At 33.8% G+C, this 20036-nt stretch overlaps 1 protein-coding gene across 6 annotated transcripts in view; it reads left to right on the forward strand.

The window, feature by feature from the left end:
• The window catches only part of LOC128998002 (synaptotagmin-7-like), an 800371-nt gene that overhangs the window by 482303 nt on the left and 298032 nt on the right, over positions 1–20036 (forward strand). The window lies entirely within an intron of this gene.

The raw sequence follows: 20036 nt of genomic DNA on the forward strand, positions 1-20036 counted from the left end.
ACTGATGAAATATACAAAAGGTTATTACTCTAGTATAACCATAAGCAGGGTGGAAAGAAGTCCCGGGGAAGAAAAATATTTTAAATAATAATAAAGATGGAGCTACAAAACTTGGTACAAGGTTCACAGGCATTAAAATAATTTTGATACGTTTTACGTCATAGTGATACGCTACCTCTTTCAGGGGGGTGGCCTGCTAAAAAGCATAAGAAAATCTTAAATGTAAACATAGGTTTATATGCACATCAAATTAAAGGTCTTTGTTAGTAAAAAAAAAAAACAATGCCGCAAACCCTAATTCAAACGGGCAATCGAGTCAAAAATGACAGCTGTTCAAAAATATTTTAAATTGGCAAGCCTTATTATACACAGCTTCCTCAGGGGGCCTTTAGAAGTCGGATGAAAATAGTAAAAGTACGCATAGGTCGAAATTCACGTTAAATTAAAGGTCTTTAATGGTATAACTAAACGCCACGAATTTGAGCTGGAAAGAACGACAGGGTAAAAAATGGCAGCCGTTCAAATATTCAAAATGGCAAATTCCAGAAATCTTTGAACAGCTGCCATTTTGGGCTTGGTTATTTGTTTGAGTTGAAGTTTGCAGCATTGTACTTTAAAATTAAAGACATTTAATTTGATGTGCGAATCAACCTATGCTTAAATTTAATATGTTCTGATGACTCATAGCGGGCCACCCCCTGATGAGGTAGCGTATCACTGAATAATGCGTTAATATTATTTGTATGCCAAGTAACCTTGTTCCAAGTTTTGTAGCTCTATCTTAATTATTATTGTAAATATATAACCGTCATGGTACTTTTTTCATCCTGTATAATCAAATCGTACTTTATTATTTACTATATTTTGATTTCTTTGCCGTATTTTACTATTTGAAATAATTTCCTTAAAAGTTCTTCATAATTCTCACAATTGACTATGATAGAACATCCGGTTGTTAAAAGGGGTCACAATCCAGAAAACTGTAATGTGCCAAGTAAGTTCTTCTTTCAGAATTTCTTTTTCGGTCAACTTAGACTTCTTTGTAAGAGGTTTCCCATTCTTTTCAAAAGAAAGTTAAGCGAACGCTCTGTCCTCGGTTGGATATCACCTCCTACTTATAAAATATTACTGTCAGTTTGGCACATATTTTTTTGATCAAAGATGTGTTTTTATAACAATTAGTCTCTAACTATTTTCAGATATTACTTTAAAATATTTATTATATAACTAAAAAACTGTATAGAATCATGTGCATTAATTAAATATTATTCATTCATTTTATATATATTTTGCCAAAAAATATATATAACAAAACCATAACTTTAATCTAGTGAATTTGTTTTGTTCGTAAAATTTGGCGACGTTTACTTCAATACAAAGGTTTTGACAATTACATTTCTTTAGGGATTTTGTTTACATGACTATAATGGTTTGAAATTGTACCGGTACAACAACATTCATAATTACAAAAGAGTCATACACTTATTTGCTCGGTAAAGGTTACGTTGAATACAATACAAATTGTATAATAGACTCGCGCTAAAAATATATACTACTACTAAATAAAATCAATGATAGTAGCCTACTAATACATAGCGTCACTATCAATGCACCGTAGTAATATGTTAAAATTTCGTCCTGTCCAAAATAATTTCCCATTCCTTTGTTAAAGATTTCACTGACGCAAATAAAGAACTATATCAGCCTGAAATAAATTCTTTGACTGAAACCTGCCATGTACTCGTGTCTTTTAAAATTATAAAACAACATAAAAGCTTCCTTTGAGTATACAAATCGACCTTTCATAAAGCAATTGAAAACCCAAGATAAAGGTACCTGTTTCGTGTTATACTCAAAATTTATTTCTTCACAAAGTGGAACTGTTATTAAACTCTAGAGTTGAACTCTTGCTATAATTTTACTCTTACGACGTTGGAGTCATTCTGAATGAACTGCTAAATTATGGTTGTAATATTGTTTATATGAGTATACATAATTGAATATTATTGTTAATATTACAGTTTATAATATGTAGTTAGTTTTATAAATACATTACTTACATTGAGGGAACACTCAATATCTTAACACAAAATAATAGTTTTAGTTGTGATTCTAGTCTAATAGATAACGTTATGAATTTTGGTCCAAGATGAATGGGCTCAATTCTCAGCGTGTCCTCAAAATTGTAATGGATTCCGACTATTTACCCGTAATATTAAGTATTCGTTCTAGCAAAATAAGCGTACATGTGACGATGAAACTGAAAAAATAGTGGACTAAAATAATTTAAACCTATGCTTAAGCCCATTTCCACACCAAGGTGTGACATCCAATGGGGTACTTCAGAAGCCTATAATCTCTTTTCTAAAACGAATCAGACATATTTGCGTATGATACGATCAACCAATTTTCTAGAACTTGTCGCAGAAGAAATTTTGAGCATTAATTGTGTCTGGGGTAACTGATTGTGTTGTGCGTGAAGACTGACTACCTGTGATTATTTTAATAGCTCATTACAGTAATTGTGTTAGCTTAATATTTCTCTTAAGATAAGTAATTTGGTAGCTTTGTCAGTGGTTTAGTCGGTAGATTAATGGACTTTGAACCCAAGGCAGATGTTATGTTAGTTAAAGGTTTAATTATATTGAACTTTGTCTTTCTTTAAACAGATGATTACAAAAAATATGCTTCTATTCCAATTTGTAAATAAATAAAGATTTTTAGTGTTGCTTAAATGTTCACCAAGGAACATCAGTTTTTCATTTACAGATATAATAAATAATTTAAACTATTCATTTTGAACATTGGTGCCGAAACTTTTGCGAATCAACTAAATGTCGACTACTGGAGCATTTACAAGGTCCAAAGTCAAGAAGTCTGCTATAAAATCTCAGGATTTTGATGGTAAAAATAATGAGGCAGTAAGTGATAAGCATATTCCTTTGTCGGTAAGATCTCATAAAACTAGCTCAAGTAGGAGTAGGAATGAAAGTGTTTTAGAGGTTATGGACGAATTGATTAAGATACAGGAAGAAGAAACGTCCCTTGTTGTATCATGTGCTAAAGCAAAGGCGGCGGCGGAGAAAGCAGAGGCAGAGGCAGCAGTAAAAATAGCAGCAGCTGAAGCAGAGGCAGAGGCAGCAGTAAAAATAGCAGCAGCTGATGAAAGACTTGCCCGAGTGGAGGAAGAAGCCAAGCGGAAGGAAATAGAAATGAAGAAGAAGCTACTTGAAGACAGACTGTCATCGCTTAGCAGGGAATCGTCAAGAGTCAGTAGCAGATCATCTAGGACTTCAATTTCTTCTCTTCCACGACCGTTGCCCACAAAGGAAGCTGTTGAAAAGTGGATGCAGACAAAGGATCAAGCTGAAGACATTAATAAAAATAACGTTTTGAAGCCTTGTACTAATGTTCCAGTAAATATTATGAAGAGTGTACAGCAGGAGGTATCCTTGCCGCATCACGAAGTACAGTCTAGTTTCAAGCCTCGAGAAGAAAACTGTGAAAATCCTCGAGAAGCAAGGACTGTAGCTTTCAGCGAAGGAAGGAGAATTCCTCGAGATGTTTCGTGTTTCCCTCGAGATTGTCAACCTGATAAAATGATATTTAGAGAGAAGATGCCGGCGAGAATATTGTCAGCTCTACCTAATTTCAGCGGAGATCTAGACCAATGGCCCGCTTGGATAGCTGAATACAGGCGATCTACTGAAATTAATGACTACACTGATTTGGAGAATCTTCAAAGACTTCAGAAGTGTATTACTGGAAAAGCTAAAGAAATGATATCAGCACTGTTGATATATCCTGAGAACGTACCAGAAATTGTTAATTTGTTGGAACGGCGTTTCGGAAGACCAGATATAATTATTAAAAATCTCATAGCAAGCGTGAAAGGTCGACCACCAACTAAGGACTACAAGCCTGACACTTTGGTTGCTTTTAGTGACATGGTAAGGAACTTAGTAGTTACGGTAAAATCCTTGAAGCAGGACCACTACTTGTTTAACCCACAACTTATGGAAGAGCTCACAGAAAAACTGTCCACCAACATGAAGCTCAACTGGGGAATGTTTGTCACTTCACCACAGTCTCAATTGAAACAACCAATTGGCCTCGACAGCTTTTCGACGTGGCTCTCTTCTGTGGCAGATGCAGCAATTATATGTGCTCCCAGTACATCTACTAGTGGAAACTTTAAAAACATGTCATCAAGAAATGAATCAAACTCCAAGAACTTTGTATTAGTACAGCATGAAGGTGACAAGAAGTTTAAAAAACGTATATGTGTTTGCTGCAAAAAACAAGACCATACATTGACAGAATGCAAGCAATTCCCAAAGTATGATGTAAATAAAAGATGGGAGACAGTCAAGAGTAACAGTCTGTGTTTCAATTGCTTGAAGACTAAACACCGAGCGATGACTTGTCGTAACAAACTTGCTTGTGGAGTTAATGGCTGCACCTATTTCCATAATAAACTGTTACACGTGACCTCAAAAGAAGAAGGTGCTAATAAAGAGACACCTAAATTGGAAATTCACAGTGAACATATGGGATTTCAAGAAGAACCTGTTGCAAGAGTGTTGTTGAGGGTTCTCTCAGTAACATTGGTAGGAAAGAATGGCAAGCAAATTGAAACATTTGCTTTAATTGATGACGGTTCAACTATTTCTGTCATCGAAAAGGGATTGGTTGAAGAACTCGAAATTGATGGACCTACTAAACCTGTATCTTTCTCCTGGACAGATGGATCTGTTTATACAGAAAAAGAATCTCAGACTGTAACACTGACAGTTATAGGAGATACAGGCGAACACTTTACTCTAAACAACGTGAAGACTTTGACAGCCTTGCAGTTACCAATACAGTCTATGAATTCAGAACAAATGAAAAATAATTGGTCTTATTTACAGGAAATCCCTGAAGAAGTGTTTCAGCGTGGTCGTCCACGACTACTGATTGGACATGAACATGTACATTTGACAGTGCCTCTGAAAGTAATCATTGGACCTACAAATGCACCGATTGCTTTGAAGTCGAAACTAGGTTGGACAATAAATGGTCCTACTGGAAATGTAAACTATCAAACTCGTATAGACAACGACTTTGTTATGTTTAAACATGAAACAAATTCAGATATGTTGGAGCTTAACTCACTAGTTAAAGAAAGTTTTGAGAGGGATTTTATCGACTGCCCGATTAAGGAATCCAATAAAAGCGATGAAGAAGTTAGAGCAGAAAAAATATTGGAAAATACCTGTTCACAAACAGAAGATGGTTGTTGGCAAACTGGTTTGTTATGGAAAGAAGACAAACCATGGTTACCAGAAAGTCGTTCCGTTGCATTGAAGAGATTTAACTACGTTGAAAATAAAATGAAAGAGGACCCAAAACTATGTCAACAATATCATCAGAAAATAGCAAGTTATGCTGAAAAGGGATATGCAAAAAAGTTAAATTTGGATGAGGTAAAGAACAAAAGTGAGAAAACCTGGTACCTTCCTCACTTTCCTGTCTACAATCCCAGAAAACCGGACAAGTTCCGTTTTGTGTTTGATGCTGCGTCAAAATCACATGGAAAGAGCCTGAACAGTTGTCTACTACCTGGACCAAATTTATTCAATAGCCTGATAAGTATTCTGTTCCAGTTCAGAAAACATGAAATCGCATACGCAGCAGATATTGAAGAGATGTTTTTGAGAATAAAGATTATTCCAGAAGATCAAGACTCACTACGTTTTTTATGGAGGGAAGAAACTGACGGAAAATTACAGGAGTGGTGTATGACATCAATGATTTTTGGGGCAGTTTGCTCACCAACCAGTGCCATTTACATAACTAGAAAAAATAGTGAAAAACATGGAGAGGAACATCCAGATGCAAAGCTAGCTGTAAATCAACAATTCTACATGGATGATTATCTTGATAGCAACCAATCTGTGGAAGAAGCTAAGAGCTTAATAGAAGGAGTTGTAAACATATGCAAAAAAGGTGGTTTCAATTTGAGGAACTTTATTAGCAATTCACCAGAGTTAATGAGCTGTCTGCCAAAGAAAAGTTGGTCAAAAAACTACTTGATAGAAGAAGATGTTGGAATAACAACTGATGACACAGAGCGAGTACTCGGGATACACTGGAATTTCCATGAGGATTTCTTCCTTTTCAAAATCAACTTTGTAAAAGTGAAGAAAGAAGTCGTTGATCTAAAAGAGCCACCAACCAAACGACAGGTGCTCCAGGCTGTGATGTCCATTTATGATCCAATAGGCTTTATCACTCCAATCACAATGAAGGGCAAAATTCTGGTACAAAATCTGTGGAAAATGAATGTCCAGTGGGATGAAAGAATTCCAGCGCAGTTGGAAAAGGCATGGAAAAATTGGATGAAAGATGTGAAGATTTCGGAAAATCTGAAAATACCTCGATGCTACAACTTGACTGCAAACTGCACTGTATCATTACATATTTTCTGTGACGCAAGTGAGAAAGGATTTTGTTCGGTTGCTTATTTTAGGACTGAAAAACCAGAAGATTGCGTGGAAGTTGTTTTTGTACTGGCAAGATCACGTGTTGCTCCCCTAAAGTCGTCCACCATCCCTAGACTTGAACTGCAAGCAGCTGTATTAGGCAGTCAAATTGCATCTTTGATCTATCAGTTTCACAAAATGGAAATAGACCAAACATACTTTTGGACGGACTCAAGAATTGTGTGGTGCTGGATTCAAGCAACTCAAAAGCAAAAGTCAGCCTATGTTGCTAATCGTGTTGATAAAATACTGAGCAACTCAGACAGAAATCAATGGAGGTGGTTACCTACGACAGAAAATGTAGCTGATGAAGCTACACGGGAATCAGCAACTCCATTAACGAACGATTGCCGTTGGCTCCAAGGTCCATCCTTCTTACTTAAAAAAGAAAAAGAATGGCCAAAAATTGAAAGCATTCCGAGAAAAGAAGACTGCAATGAAGTAGCCTTAGCAATTTTACCTGAAAACAAAGAAAATGTTATCGATATGGAGAGATTTTCAAAATACTCCAGACTCATAAGAGCAGTAGCATGGATGCAACGATTCATTTCCAATACGAGATGTAAATCTGAGAGAAATACAAATGTGAGTCTTGGTGTTGAAGAGCTTCAACGAGCTGAAGAAACCTGCTTCAGACTTTCACAACTAGAATCTTTTCCTAAAGAAATGAAGAATCTTGAGGAGAACAAGCCAGTTCCTCGAGAAAGTCGACTTCATAAGCTAAGCCCTATTTTGACAGGGAACTTATTGAAAATGAGAGGAAGGACTGAATATGGGAACCAAATCAGTCAAGACCTGAAAAATCCCATAATTTTAGATCCTAAACATCGACTTACAGTCCTATTGATCCAACATGAACATGAACAGGCAGCTCATCAAGGTCAAGAAACCGTGGCAAATAATTTGAGACAACGATTTTGGGTAATCCGTTTGAAGCGAGCAATTAAGAGCTGTTGGGCAAATTGTAAGAATTGTCAGCTGCGCAGAAACACACCTAAAAATCCTGAGATGGCTCCTCTTCCGGCAAACAGATTAGAACCTTATGGACGTCCATTCACCTGTGTGGCTGTGGATTATTTTGGGCCTCTGGAAGTCACTATAGGTCGCAGAAGAGAAAAGCGATATGGAGTGTTGTTCACATGTCTGTCAGTGCGAGCGGTACACTTGGAGATTGCAGCTTCTCTCAATACAGACTCGGCAATTCTTGCGATCAGGAGATTTGCAGCAAGGCGGGGTTGTCCTTCGGAATTGATATCAGACAATGGTACCAACTTTAAGGGCGCAGAGAACGAATTAAGAAAAGGACTTGAGTCGTTTGATAACGAACAAATTAAAACGTTCTGCGTGGGGAAGATGATGAAGTGGACTTTTCTACCACCGGCGAGCCCTCACATGGGTGGTGCGCATGAACGTCTTATACAATCGGTGAAGAAATGTTTAAGAGTGATTTTAAACACCCAAGCTCCTAAAGAAGAAACGTTGACTACTCTATTATGTGAAGTAGAATACATAATCAACAACAGACCCTTATTTCCTGTATCAGACGACCCTAATGATGAGCTCCCTTTGACACCAAACCACTTTCTGCAGGGAGGAGCAGATAGAGTCACACCAGCTGTCATTATAACGGAGAAGCACCTGCATAGACAATGGAAGATCGCACAGGACATGGCAGACAAATTCTGGAAACGTTGGCTGAAAGAATATGTGCCTTTACTAAACAAACGCTCCAAGTGGCACACAAAACAAGTAAATCTGCAAGTCGGTAACCTGGTCTTAATAACTGATGAAAACCAAGCCAGAGGAAGGTGGACAAAGGGTGTAGTCGAAGCTGTTTACCCTGGACGAGATGGCCAAGTGAGGGTGGCAGACATCAAAACGTCCACCGGCACCTGGAGAAGACCGACTGCTAAACTAGTCAAGCTGATGACTTAAACTCGCCCCGGAGAAAATGTTATGTTAGTTAAAGGTTTAATTATATTGAACTTTGTCTTTCTTTAAACAGATGATTACAAAAAATATGCTTCTATTCCAATTTGTAAATAAATAAAGATTTTTAGTGTTGCTTAAATGTTCACCAAGGAACATCAGTTTTTCATTTACAGATATAATAAATAATTTAAACTATTCATTTTGAACAGCAGAGATGTCATGGTCATGTGCCCCGTTGCCACCTCTTAATATGTTCCATTACACTTTATTTTTGCACTTATTCGTTGCGTTGCTTGATACATTCCAAACACTGGGAGGAAAATGTGGATGGGTAAATTATAGGTTAATAGAGGCCCCACCCTGAAAAAAATATCTACGATTATGGTACAGAATACAGTTACTCAAAGCTGGTACAGGTGCTCATGCTATGGAATTGTGTTTGATTTTTTGAAATCGGTATATAAACAAGAAAACATTTTTGTTACTAAAAAAATAAATGCTTCTTCAGCCATCGAAGATGCACAAGTGATGTGTTGTGTGGTACTGAATCTTATCTCAACTGATATAACGCAAACAAACACTGAGATGCATTGCTTATGGCATCATCTACCTTCTACCTGGGTCATATATCTACTGCATTCAGTCTTCTGTTTGGGAAACTCTACTTTACTTCTTGTATTCCTGGAGGTTTTATAAATTAACCTTCTTCAAATTAAAATTACATACAACACACCTTAGTCATATTTAAAAATGAAACAGTATCTCTATATTTACCGTTGTAAGTTAAAGGGTGTTAAATACTGTCGGAATTATATTACAGTTTGGAAAGTTCCACATGTTGGATGGTACTATACGATAATATCCTCAATAACATGCTGCTAGAATACAAATAACCTCTCATCTTGTAGTTTTTCGTCTTTGTATGAAAAGAGTTAGGATATAATATGTACAGTAAACGTAATAATTACAGCATTTCAAAATATTTTACTCCAAGAATACATTCAAGTCTCAAAACCATCTTTATATCTCGGTGTCAATAAATAAACAGTCCATTTCATGGTACCGATTTTGGTTCTATGAAAAATCATCGTCAGCCGCAAATATTTACATTTAGTTCATATCCAACTACTAAGAACTAAACTAGGTGTATACTTGTGGCCGAATCAGAACCGAAGCAAACAGAAAAAAACTAAGAACGTAGGTAGATTTGGGTTAAATTAAGGTACACCATGAAATGTAACTGTGAGTTAAAAATTAACCAGAGGTTATTTAACAAAGGTTATTTATTAACTCTTAGCTCGAATATTATCGTGTTGATAATAAATTCAGCTGATGTTTTCTAATATAAAAGTATCATGGATGTTAAAGAGGGGAAAGAAAAACTGGCAGAAAGTGTCTAAGATGCTATATATTATGCAATTCTTACGCCTTCCTTTTCTCTTGGAACATTCTCCTGTATTAACATCCTGCTTTGTTTCAGTGACTAAATAATTTATTTTTCTAAAGCAGTATTCACTGCTAAAAAATAAACAAAAATAAGTAGCTGTTAAGATTTTACAATGGGTAAAGAAGTTTCTTTTGTTCTTAAATGGTAATGAATATTGAAGTTTTGCCAAATATTAACGTGTTAAATAAAATAATAAGAAGTATAAAAAAGTAGTTATTAAATATTTACCTTTAAAACCGGTTGGAGCTTGAGAGTTAGGCGAGTAACGTGTTATTCAAATTTGTTACATAAATCCCTTAACTGTGGTAAAAACATGTACGCCTTATGGCCTATTTACGGCATTTCAACACAATTAATTATTACTATCAGCTTTTGAATGAAAATAGTGATAAGATAAATAAAATATATAGACAAACTATCAAACTTTACAAGAAGGAAAACGATAACGAATTACGATGGAAGCTAACAATCATTTATTTTATGTAACTCATTTATAAGTGATTACAATTTAATTTATTTCGGTGTAAAAGCTTCCTAAGTCAGTGACAATTTACGATATTACTGTTTGAGTATACCACTCCAATTACATCAAGAGAAAATTTGATTAGAATATTTCCAACGGCAAACATTTGTAGGACGGTCAAAACCCATTTATTCCTCCGTGAAATATTTCAAGAATTTTCTTTGTCTATTATAAAATGTTCTATGATTATCGTCATAAACATTCCATGCTGTATGCATATTATTTAATTTTTCTTGTGCATATTTATCTGAATCTATTTTATAGGACATGCAATGGAACCAATTGGTTGAGAAAATTTACAGGAATTTATACATAAAATAGACTTACTAGAAAAAAATAACCTAAAACTTATGCAGCTGATGCATAGGTCTTTTCTCTTTTCAAGGGAATTTCCCTTGAAATAAGCATGAATATGTACAATAATAAGCTATAATTGATTTAGCGTACTTTTGTCATGAGCTACATAAAAAACTACAATAAAATATTCTTTGGAGCAATTTATTCGAACTGGAACAAACATAAGCAAATTCAAGAAGAAACTGGACCCACCAGGATCTGATTTAAACTCTTGCACTGAAACTTAAAGAGTTATAGTAAACGATTATCCCATAAGTGTATAACAAGAAGAATATCCAACAACACGTTAAATGTTTTACGTCCTCCAAGTAGTATTATTTCATCCCATAGTCTCCTAACTGATAATAATAGAAATTAGTTATAGTGAGAAATATTAGTTCTAGCTAGGGTTTCAGTGAGGAAGTACACAATTAATAATAATAGGTCTACAGTATATGATGTATGAATTAAGATCAGGAGTCGTTTTATTTTTCGATAAATTAATGTATATACTCTAACATACCTGCAATTTATTCGGTATTTCATGGTGTTTATTAGTACGTTATCCTGTAATTCAAAGGACAACCAGTTTATTGGCAGTCAGGCCATAACACATAAATATTCAACCCTTGGTTAATATAGTGTAAAGGAAACCTGAGTCTCGTTCAACCATCAGTGTGGTTATTCCGTAAACAATGAATTTTTAATGAGCATTCTGTGCTCTAGCGGTCTCAAAACATTGCCTGGAACACAATGTACCAGCTGTTTCAACCGTTGCATTTATGTTACCCATACTCTGTTTAACAATGTGTTCAACTCAGATGAGCTATTTACCACTAGTGTTTGTATTAAGAGGTATATATAGTGTAGGTCAATATATTATATTAACCGTTTGAGAAATACCTTAGTAATAGTGCTTTGTTTGTCAATTACTTAAGTTAACAACCCCTGTCAAACAGGGCTTTAATTACTTAAATTTCACTAAGTATTTCCTCTAAACGAAAATCAAGCAACGATTGATTGGTTTTAAGAAATGTTTAAAATACAACCTTAAAGACACCACAATAGTTTTGTATCCTGGCCTTACTGGACACGATTTGCTTAAAAAAAATCTGAGATAAGATTATACGTATCTCCAGAGTTTCGCGGTCCCAAATTGAGTGTATATTGTGTACAGTATTTTTATCGCAACCTGAATACAAAATATATCCACAATCGAATATTTTTGGTTACTCCCTCTAATTTTAATTACAATAATTAATTATAAATAAGAAAAAACCTTAAGGTTATTAAATATAATCGTTGAAGTAACATTTTAACATAATCAAATTTTTTTTAATTACATTTTTACTAATATCAAATATCTAGTAGGTACTAAGTATGCCCATATGGTAAATAATGCAGCAATAAATGGCTAAATAATTTAGGTGTTAGTTGGATGCAACACTTTATGACCCTTAAAGATGGTCACGTAAATAGTTTTGAAACAAATGGAATATTAAAAAGTACTTATATAATCATAACTGTTTGAAAAACAGTTTATATGCTTTGAAATAAAGTTTCTGATGTAATTCAAAACCAAAGGTAGACTTGCATTTACCATTGTAACATCTGGACCTGTTTTAAATGTGATTAATAACCTAGAGAGTGCGGTTGACTTCTGTAATGTCTTTTCTAAGTTCACATAAACTTTACAGTTACGGTTTGGCCATTGGCTAAGCTGGCAGAGAATAAACAGCAATTCAAATCTAATAGTTTCTAATAGTGGTTTATTGTTTGTTTATTTTGAAAATATTTAACGAAAAATATAATTAACAAAGAAAATCTTTCATGAAGGAATTCTTTATACACAACAATGTGCATATACTTTTAATGATGAGCTAAATAAAGTATGACCCTTGATAGGAAAATTAAATAGTTCCTAGTTATGAATTCGTATATAATAAATCAAAAAGTAAAACTTGTTTTGTAATTCATACTCTCCCTCATTTTATCAATGGGTATTGATCAAATGAGTTGTAAGCTTGGTGTCCAACGGATCTTATATGGCTTAACAAATCCGTATCCAGGTGGAAATTCCATATCAAGAAACTTTTTTTATTCACATTTCAACACAATTTAAAATTAATATCACTTACCAGTAACCAATCCAACCCGACAGCTCAGTGGCTGATAAACCAGGCACTAATAGTTGGTGACTGGCAGCAAACAGTATAAATAAAATCATCAAGGACCCCTCTTCTTTAGTTACAATATAAAAGGTACAATGTAAAGTAGATCTTAAGGCAAGGCAGTTAATCTTTTTAAAAGTTCACTAAATACGGAAAGTCTCTACAGATCCCAAATCGGCCAATGCTGGTAAACATTTTGACCAAATAAAGGAAGTGCGTTCTCTCCTCATCTTATTTGTAGGCGATATTAGAACTGATAAAGCCCTACGACTGAACTGTTTTCAATATCCATTTACCTTGGGACCGTATCAGTTGTGATCAACTTAATAGGTGGACTACCCTAGTTCCTTATTTATTAAAACACCCCTCCCCAGTTAATTAAAGCCGACTTTGTTTTCGCAAACACAAAGAACGAGTTAATCAGCTTGTGTTTTAATCTCATGGTTTCTGTTTAATTAACAAGACATTATGTTTAACGTAACTGTAACATTTATTGCTTCATGAAATACACCCTTTGCATAACTCTTTTACACCTTTAGAAGCGTGTTATTAGAAGGAGAATGAAGATATTTATTTACAAGAATGCTGTACAATTATTCTGATGTTTCATACAAATATTTTATGTAAAGCTATTTGTCCAATAACTAGAGATACACAAAAACCTAAATTTATCATAGCAGAGTAATATTGCTACTACGTGGGATGTAAAATTTAGCCTACGATGATACATGTTTTCTGTGAAGGTTAGTCACTTGAACCAACAGAGGTAACCTTCATAGTTTTGTACAGGATTTTTAATTTTGATACAATTAGCTACGACCTCAGCCTCAATATTTTGATCTAGTTCACATATTTGTAATATTCATTTTAATAAAAGTATAACTTAACTTAAAATTAACATGTACTTTTCTGGTAAAATCCTACAACTCATAAGTATGTCAATTTTACATCTAGCTCAAGGGTTCCCCATGCTCTTAAAGTATTAATGTACGTATTATTTTCCATCTTTAACGTATTATTTATTATATTTATTTTATGTTGTCTTAACCTCTATAACATCCATGTTTTGTATATTTCTCTACAATCTCGTAAGGCTCACCTCATGATAGAGGTCATGAGCAATCAATACTCGTCCAGTTCTATAACCATCGAAAGTAATATCCAGCTGTAATTTGTTTAATCAGTATTGCCGCTAGGCACATAAAGAAGTAACTTATGCATGCTCATGGCCGATTTGTAAATTTAAACTGAAGCTAGTAGTGTGTTGAAGGCTCAGTATGGCGTAATGTGACATTAACTTCATCTACAGGCAGCGAGTGAGTGACGGGGCGTGTAGCTGAATATGATTAGACCGGCAAATAACACAAACAACCTGTCACCTTTGAATATTTGTTGGAACTGACAAACGAATTGTTTGCTGTTTCACCATTTAAGAGCTATTTATTTGAAATGGAGTCTTATAAATTGTTCACTGTGACTGTATAAACCTGCTGAATAATATGGACTACCAACTTTTTTAAATGGTAGTTTAAAAATCAATTTACTTGAGATGTTTTATTTACTTTCTTCTCTTATACACACATTGTATGGGGAAGTAAGATTTTCGTAATAATTTCGAAATTTGGGTTTTGGGTGGATAAATTCGTTTAGAGTCCCCCTGAACAAAATAAATGTGTTTGAAGTAATGTATCTGTATGTGTAGAGGTGTACAGATCTAAAGACCATACATGTGGTCCGATTTCGATAAATTTCATGGTACCTTCAGCCTTATATAATTTTTTTCATTTTTAATTTGTATGGGAATTTTCCGATGAAAGTTATAAAATAACGGAAACTAGAATCTTCTAAAAAACGGCCCGAACAATTTTGATAAAAGTTTAATATTTATATGAACTAATATCCATAAGTATGTATTTATAATAAGTATGTAGTTAATATGTATAGGTTGTCATTTTCACTCATAACCTTTGAGATTTTACGCATCAAGTACCATAGTGTATCCCACCGCTTATACAAGGGCTGTGGGGAAACTAATGGGAGAAAGTATGTGTCAGATTGCTGATGCCGTTTATTTAACATTATTTCATGCTGGTTTTTAAATTTTATCGATTTGATCCAAAACCTTTACCGTTGAAATGTATCTGGAACGATACGATACAAGGTGTTTACTAGATACAGATAGGGGACCGAGCTTGCCTAGTGTAGAGCTCAACGTCAAATCAAGGTTTCAAATCCCGCCAATCGCCAATGTATTTTTTCAATGTGATAATGCCACGAAGTAATGGCATAGGAGTAGCCTGAAGTAATGTGTAGAACAGTTCTGGGCTATAACTAACGTCCTATGATGTAAATGTGGGACATAAAATATAAAAACTAGATACTAATAAATAACTTTTTTCCTAAGACGCTAGGCAAGATTATTTTTCACAATAGTTCAAGCTAGACCTAGAGGTTGCGGCAATATAACTTAGAATAAATCCATTGGTGATTTGGTGGGATTTGAACCCGGGACCTCAGGGACCGAAGTCCCGTGCTCTAGCCACTAGACCAGCTCGCTCCCCACTAATAAAAAACAGATGTTGCACTGTAAGACCGGGGTTCAACCACAGCCCGATTTTTACGGGCTTGAAATATGTAATAGTAACCTTATAGGCCCTAATCCATATTTTTACCGTTAAAAAGCAGCTTATAAGATCCAATAGCTCTAAACTGACTGGTAAGACTTTACAATAAACTATTTAATAAGTCATATGTTTCTAATAATTAAAATATGTTTGTGTTTACTTTAAAAAATGTAAATACAATATGAGTTTGAATGAGTAAAACAATGTAAAACAGCCCATTTTTATTCTGAGTAAAATCAATATTTCTTTTCTGACTCTCCAAGAAAGCCATGTCACACTTTATTTATTAAGGAAAGTCTATTCCCTGGCAGTACAGTTGTGAAACATCATTGCTCATTTTGAACCCGTCAGTAATTGAGATAAATATGTATAATATATGTATAGCGTCCTACACCAACATATAAACAGTACCTAAATCGTTAAACCTGAGTAATTATAGTTACATGTAATTTGCATACAATACATTATAATTACTATCCAAAGTTATTTTGTAACTTCCATCGACATACTTCCATTGTTCTGACTGTCGATGCTAAATCTATGACGTTTGCGCGGAAGTGTTGGTAATTTATTGCTGCTGTTAGAATGATCTAGGACCCCCATTTACTAAGGTAATTTAGGAGAATTCCCTCGGTACTGGGCGATAACCACAAACGATAAGTTGAAATGATCCTTTCATGCTTGCCACGTTGTCAATTGGTCTTCTCTACACAAAAACATTACAAAGCAAAGATTTTAGTCGCTTGACACTTTTCGAAGTCATAAATCCAACAGACTGTTACCAAACAATTTGTTGTTTGTAAACATGTCACTGAGAGATAAAAACAACTATAGGAATGCTAATAGTCTTAAAGCCAATAATTTTTTCCCTGTACCTAATATATGTTTTTTAAGTCTAATATTTTACGATTATTTTTCTATACACTGTAACATAAGGAAAATAGGTTACAACCTGATAATGCTATTGCGAGTGACTACTGATTTCATTTTAATTACATTAGAATAACAAAAATACCCCCGCCGCAGCAAACCTGCAGACTTAGCGAATTTCCATTTGCCTGATTGGATTTAAACTAAATTGTCTCCTTAAAAATATCACATTTATTCCCTATTTAAACAGAATTAGTTTAATGAGTACTTAGGTTTGCTGCAACAGGGAGGGTAAAAGTTTTTTTTTATGTAAAATGTTAAAAGGTGCTGTGGTTTAGTAAGAAATTATTGTATTTTCCAAATTTGATCAAAATATGTTCATAAACAAGCAAACTTCAACAGTTGACTTATTCTCCATAAGAATAACATGGGAATTTTAAAATTACAATGTTTTTGAATTTTCTCCGTAACAATTAGGTGCATAATAACGCTTCAATATACTAAATTATTTGTTTTTTTAAGCTCTACAAAATGGTTTAACAAGAGATTGTGAAATTTTGTGTATTGAGGGTCAAAAATGGGAAAAACCTATTTTTACCCCATAAAACCCCCAATAAACCCCCGTTCCCATAGTCCGATCATGCTGGTTCGCGAACTCATTCAAGTTTATCCCGCCTTACACCTTCAAACCAAATTTTATCAAAATCCGACAAAAATTACTCAAGTTATCGTGCAGATGGACACATATATATATATCTATATATAGATATATAAAAATTTGAACGAATGGTGTTTTTGGCCTCTGGGAACATCAAAATGAAAAAGTAAATCGGTCCCGGGCTTAGGTCTTACCATGAGACCTACGGTAATAGCTACTTCCCTATAGGGAAATTCGCTAATAAGTAGAAAATATTATTTCCTGTGTTAAAAACAAAACTGTAACAGAGTGTGCAATATTTACGAAAGAAATTAAACGTCCCAGCTATAAAGTTCTACTAATGTGCAGTGAGTGTTAAGGAAAAGTGATTACATTAATTTAAAATATCTTTTCCTTCTTAGAAGGTTTTAGAATATTATCCACGGATATTAGTAATAAGCATTTTATAAACCAAATAATATTCATTCTACTATAAAAGGAAACTAATTCTAGTCCACTAATATATAGGAGGCATATTATCAAGGTACAATACTATTCAAAATATAAAAATTGATATTTTAAACACAATTTAGTAGTGTTAAGGTCAAACAAAATTGTAAAACAATTTAATATGGGTCATTGAAACCTAATACTGTAGTTATTTAAGAATATAGCAAATAGCTCAAACTAGATGTAAAAGACGTAACAGTCGCACAGAAAACTCTTGCAGAGCATCGATAATACTAAGAAGCTTATATTGTACTGAGATATGCTAGCTTGCCAAAATAGCTAAACTGGGTATATTAAGATTAATTCATACATGTGGCGCCGATTATGCTAAAGCTGGTTTGGTCTACAATACAGGGTATATTAAGATTAATTCATACATGTGGCCCCGATTAAGCTAAAGCTGGTTTGGTCTACAATACAAATATTAGGTTGAGTGTAGTAAAATATAGTTAAAAATATGATCAGTGTTCGCCATGCTTACAAAATTACCTGCCTTAAAAAATTAAATGACGGAGGTTTTTGTTGAATCGTAGCTTTGCGAAGCTGCCTAATATTTGAAGGAATTTAATACTCAAGTGGTAAAAAATCTAAAAAAATTGGAATTTTGTTTTTTTAACGCAATTTTTACTTAGATCTTTTTCTACCAGAAAAACACAACAATTTGATGTGAACATACATATTTCATGAAGGAAAGATTTTTAAGTTGAACGTGCACACAATCTTTGACTAACTAATCATCATTTCGGTTTTGTCAGTCTTGTACAATCCCCCTACAGTGAATGATTAAAAGTAGCAGCCGTACTGCTAGCACAGTGTCACTTGGTGTCCAGGTTGGGTGGAAGTTGACGGCATTGTTGAGTTTAATACAGATTGCACACAACACCTGTTTTGCCACTTTTTACATTAGTATAGAGGAGGAGGATACGCGTTGTATGCTTTTATTTAGGTTAAAAAATTACATATCGTGTTGCAATGTTAATAGCGATAACACGACATTATATCAATAATTATAATATTAGTAGTAAAAAGTTTCATCGCCAATTCCCGCAACTTTGAAAATTCAATGTTTCAGCATACAAAAATTGATATTCCAAAGCTAATTAAACTGCAGTTCTGAAATTTTGTACGTGGCTTTTCATATTCCTTAAAAACACGTATTTTGAATCTATTTGATAATTTTTTTATTGAAAAAAGTATTAAAATTTTATGCTATGTAAAAAATAAATAATGTTTCTGTAATACAATAAATATACGGGATATTAAAGTTAATTTCATGCTGAACAAAACTATGTCAATTCCTTTTTGTAAAATTAATGGATTTTTTAAATATCAATTTTGAAAATGTAAAAAAAAATTATAACGCTCACTTTTAGGGCATATGAAAATTGTTTGTTCTAATATGATATTTTGTTGTTACAAAGTAAAAATAAGTTACAATGAAAACTTTTGCGATTTCAGTAACGACTCTCCTTAAGGAACCTTTAGTATCATAAAAAGCCGTATTACTGTGCAGTAAAAACTAGTTAATTAACTGTTCGATCGTTGTCTATCGACACAGAATTTATGTATAAAATACTAACGTATCCAAGGGTTTCATATTTTTAATACAATTTGCAGAAAATAATTACCTATCAGTAAATTAAATTTCCTTATGTACTTTGTATGTGTAAGCGTGCATCATAAGCAGAAATCCTGTAGTAAGTGAGCAAATTTTGTACCATCAATTTTTATATTTTTTTTATATGTTAACGTTTTGAACATACCAAATTTATCTCAATCCTAGATTTAACCTGCAAATCTTTAAACAGTGTCTTGCGTTCTAATTCTCTAAAGGATTTGCTTAACACATTACTTACCCCAACTGCTGTTAGACTAAGCAGCATTGTAACTTTATAGATTTGACATTTCTTCCAATCTAATTGCTGCGTTTGATATAGTAGTCAAATTACGCTTACTTAAAAAGTAGGATCAAACACTAACAAAATCTTTAACACGTACAAACTATATCAAAAGAAGGTCAAGTTAACGTTTTATTGCTTCAGAGCTAAATAATTCAATATAATAGGATTGTGAACAGATTCAGGGAAAACTGTAATAATAGGCCTATGATAAACAATTTGAACGTTTAACTATGGCCCTGCATCCATAATACTATTTAGTGTTAATATTAGTCGATTGATATGCATGGTTATTAGTTGATTTGAAAACTATGACGAATTAATTAGTTTTTCTCAGTAAAGCTACATTCAATTCTCATGATCCAGATCAATTCCTCCCTCTAAGCTTTGTCAGTTTTATTCATTCAAGTATTTAACGATAAGAGAAATCATAACATTTCGGCTATCTTCCCTGATAAAATAAAGTAGAACAAGTTAAAAATAGGTGGCTACTATTAAATCATCTCGATCCTTAGTTATCTCGTTTATTTTTCATCATAATAACACGTTTAAATTATAGTC

Source organism: Macrosteles quadrilineatus, unplaced genomic scaffold (genome assembly GCF_028750875.1).
Source record: "Macrosteles quadrilineatus isolate MER2022 unplaced genomic scaffold, UCM_ALF_1.0 Scaffold_7__1_contigs__length_78375512, whole genome shotgun sequence".
Lineage (NCBI taxonomy): Eukaryota > Metazoa > Arthropoda > Insecta > Hemiptera > Cicadellidae > Macrosteles > Macrosteles quadrilineatus.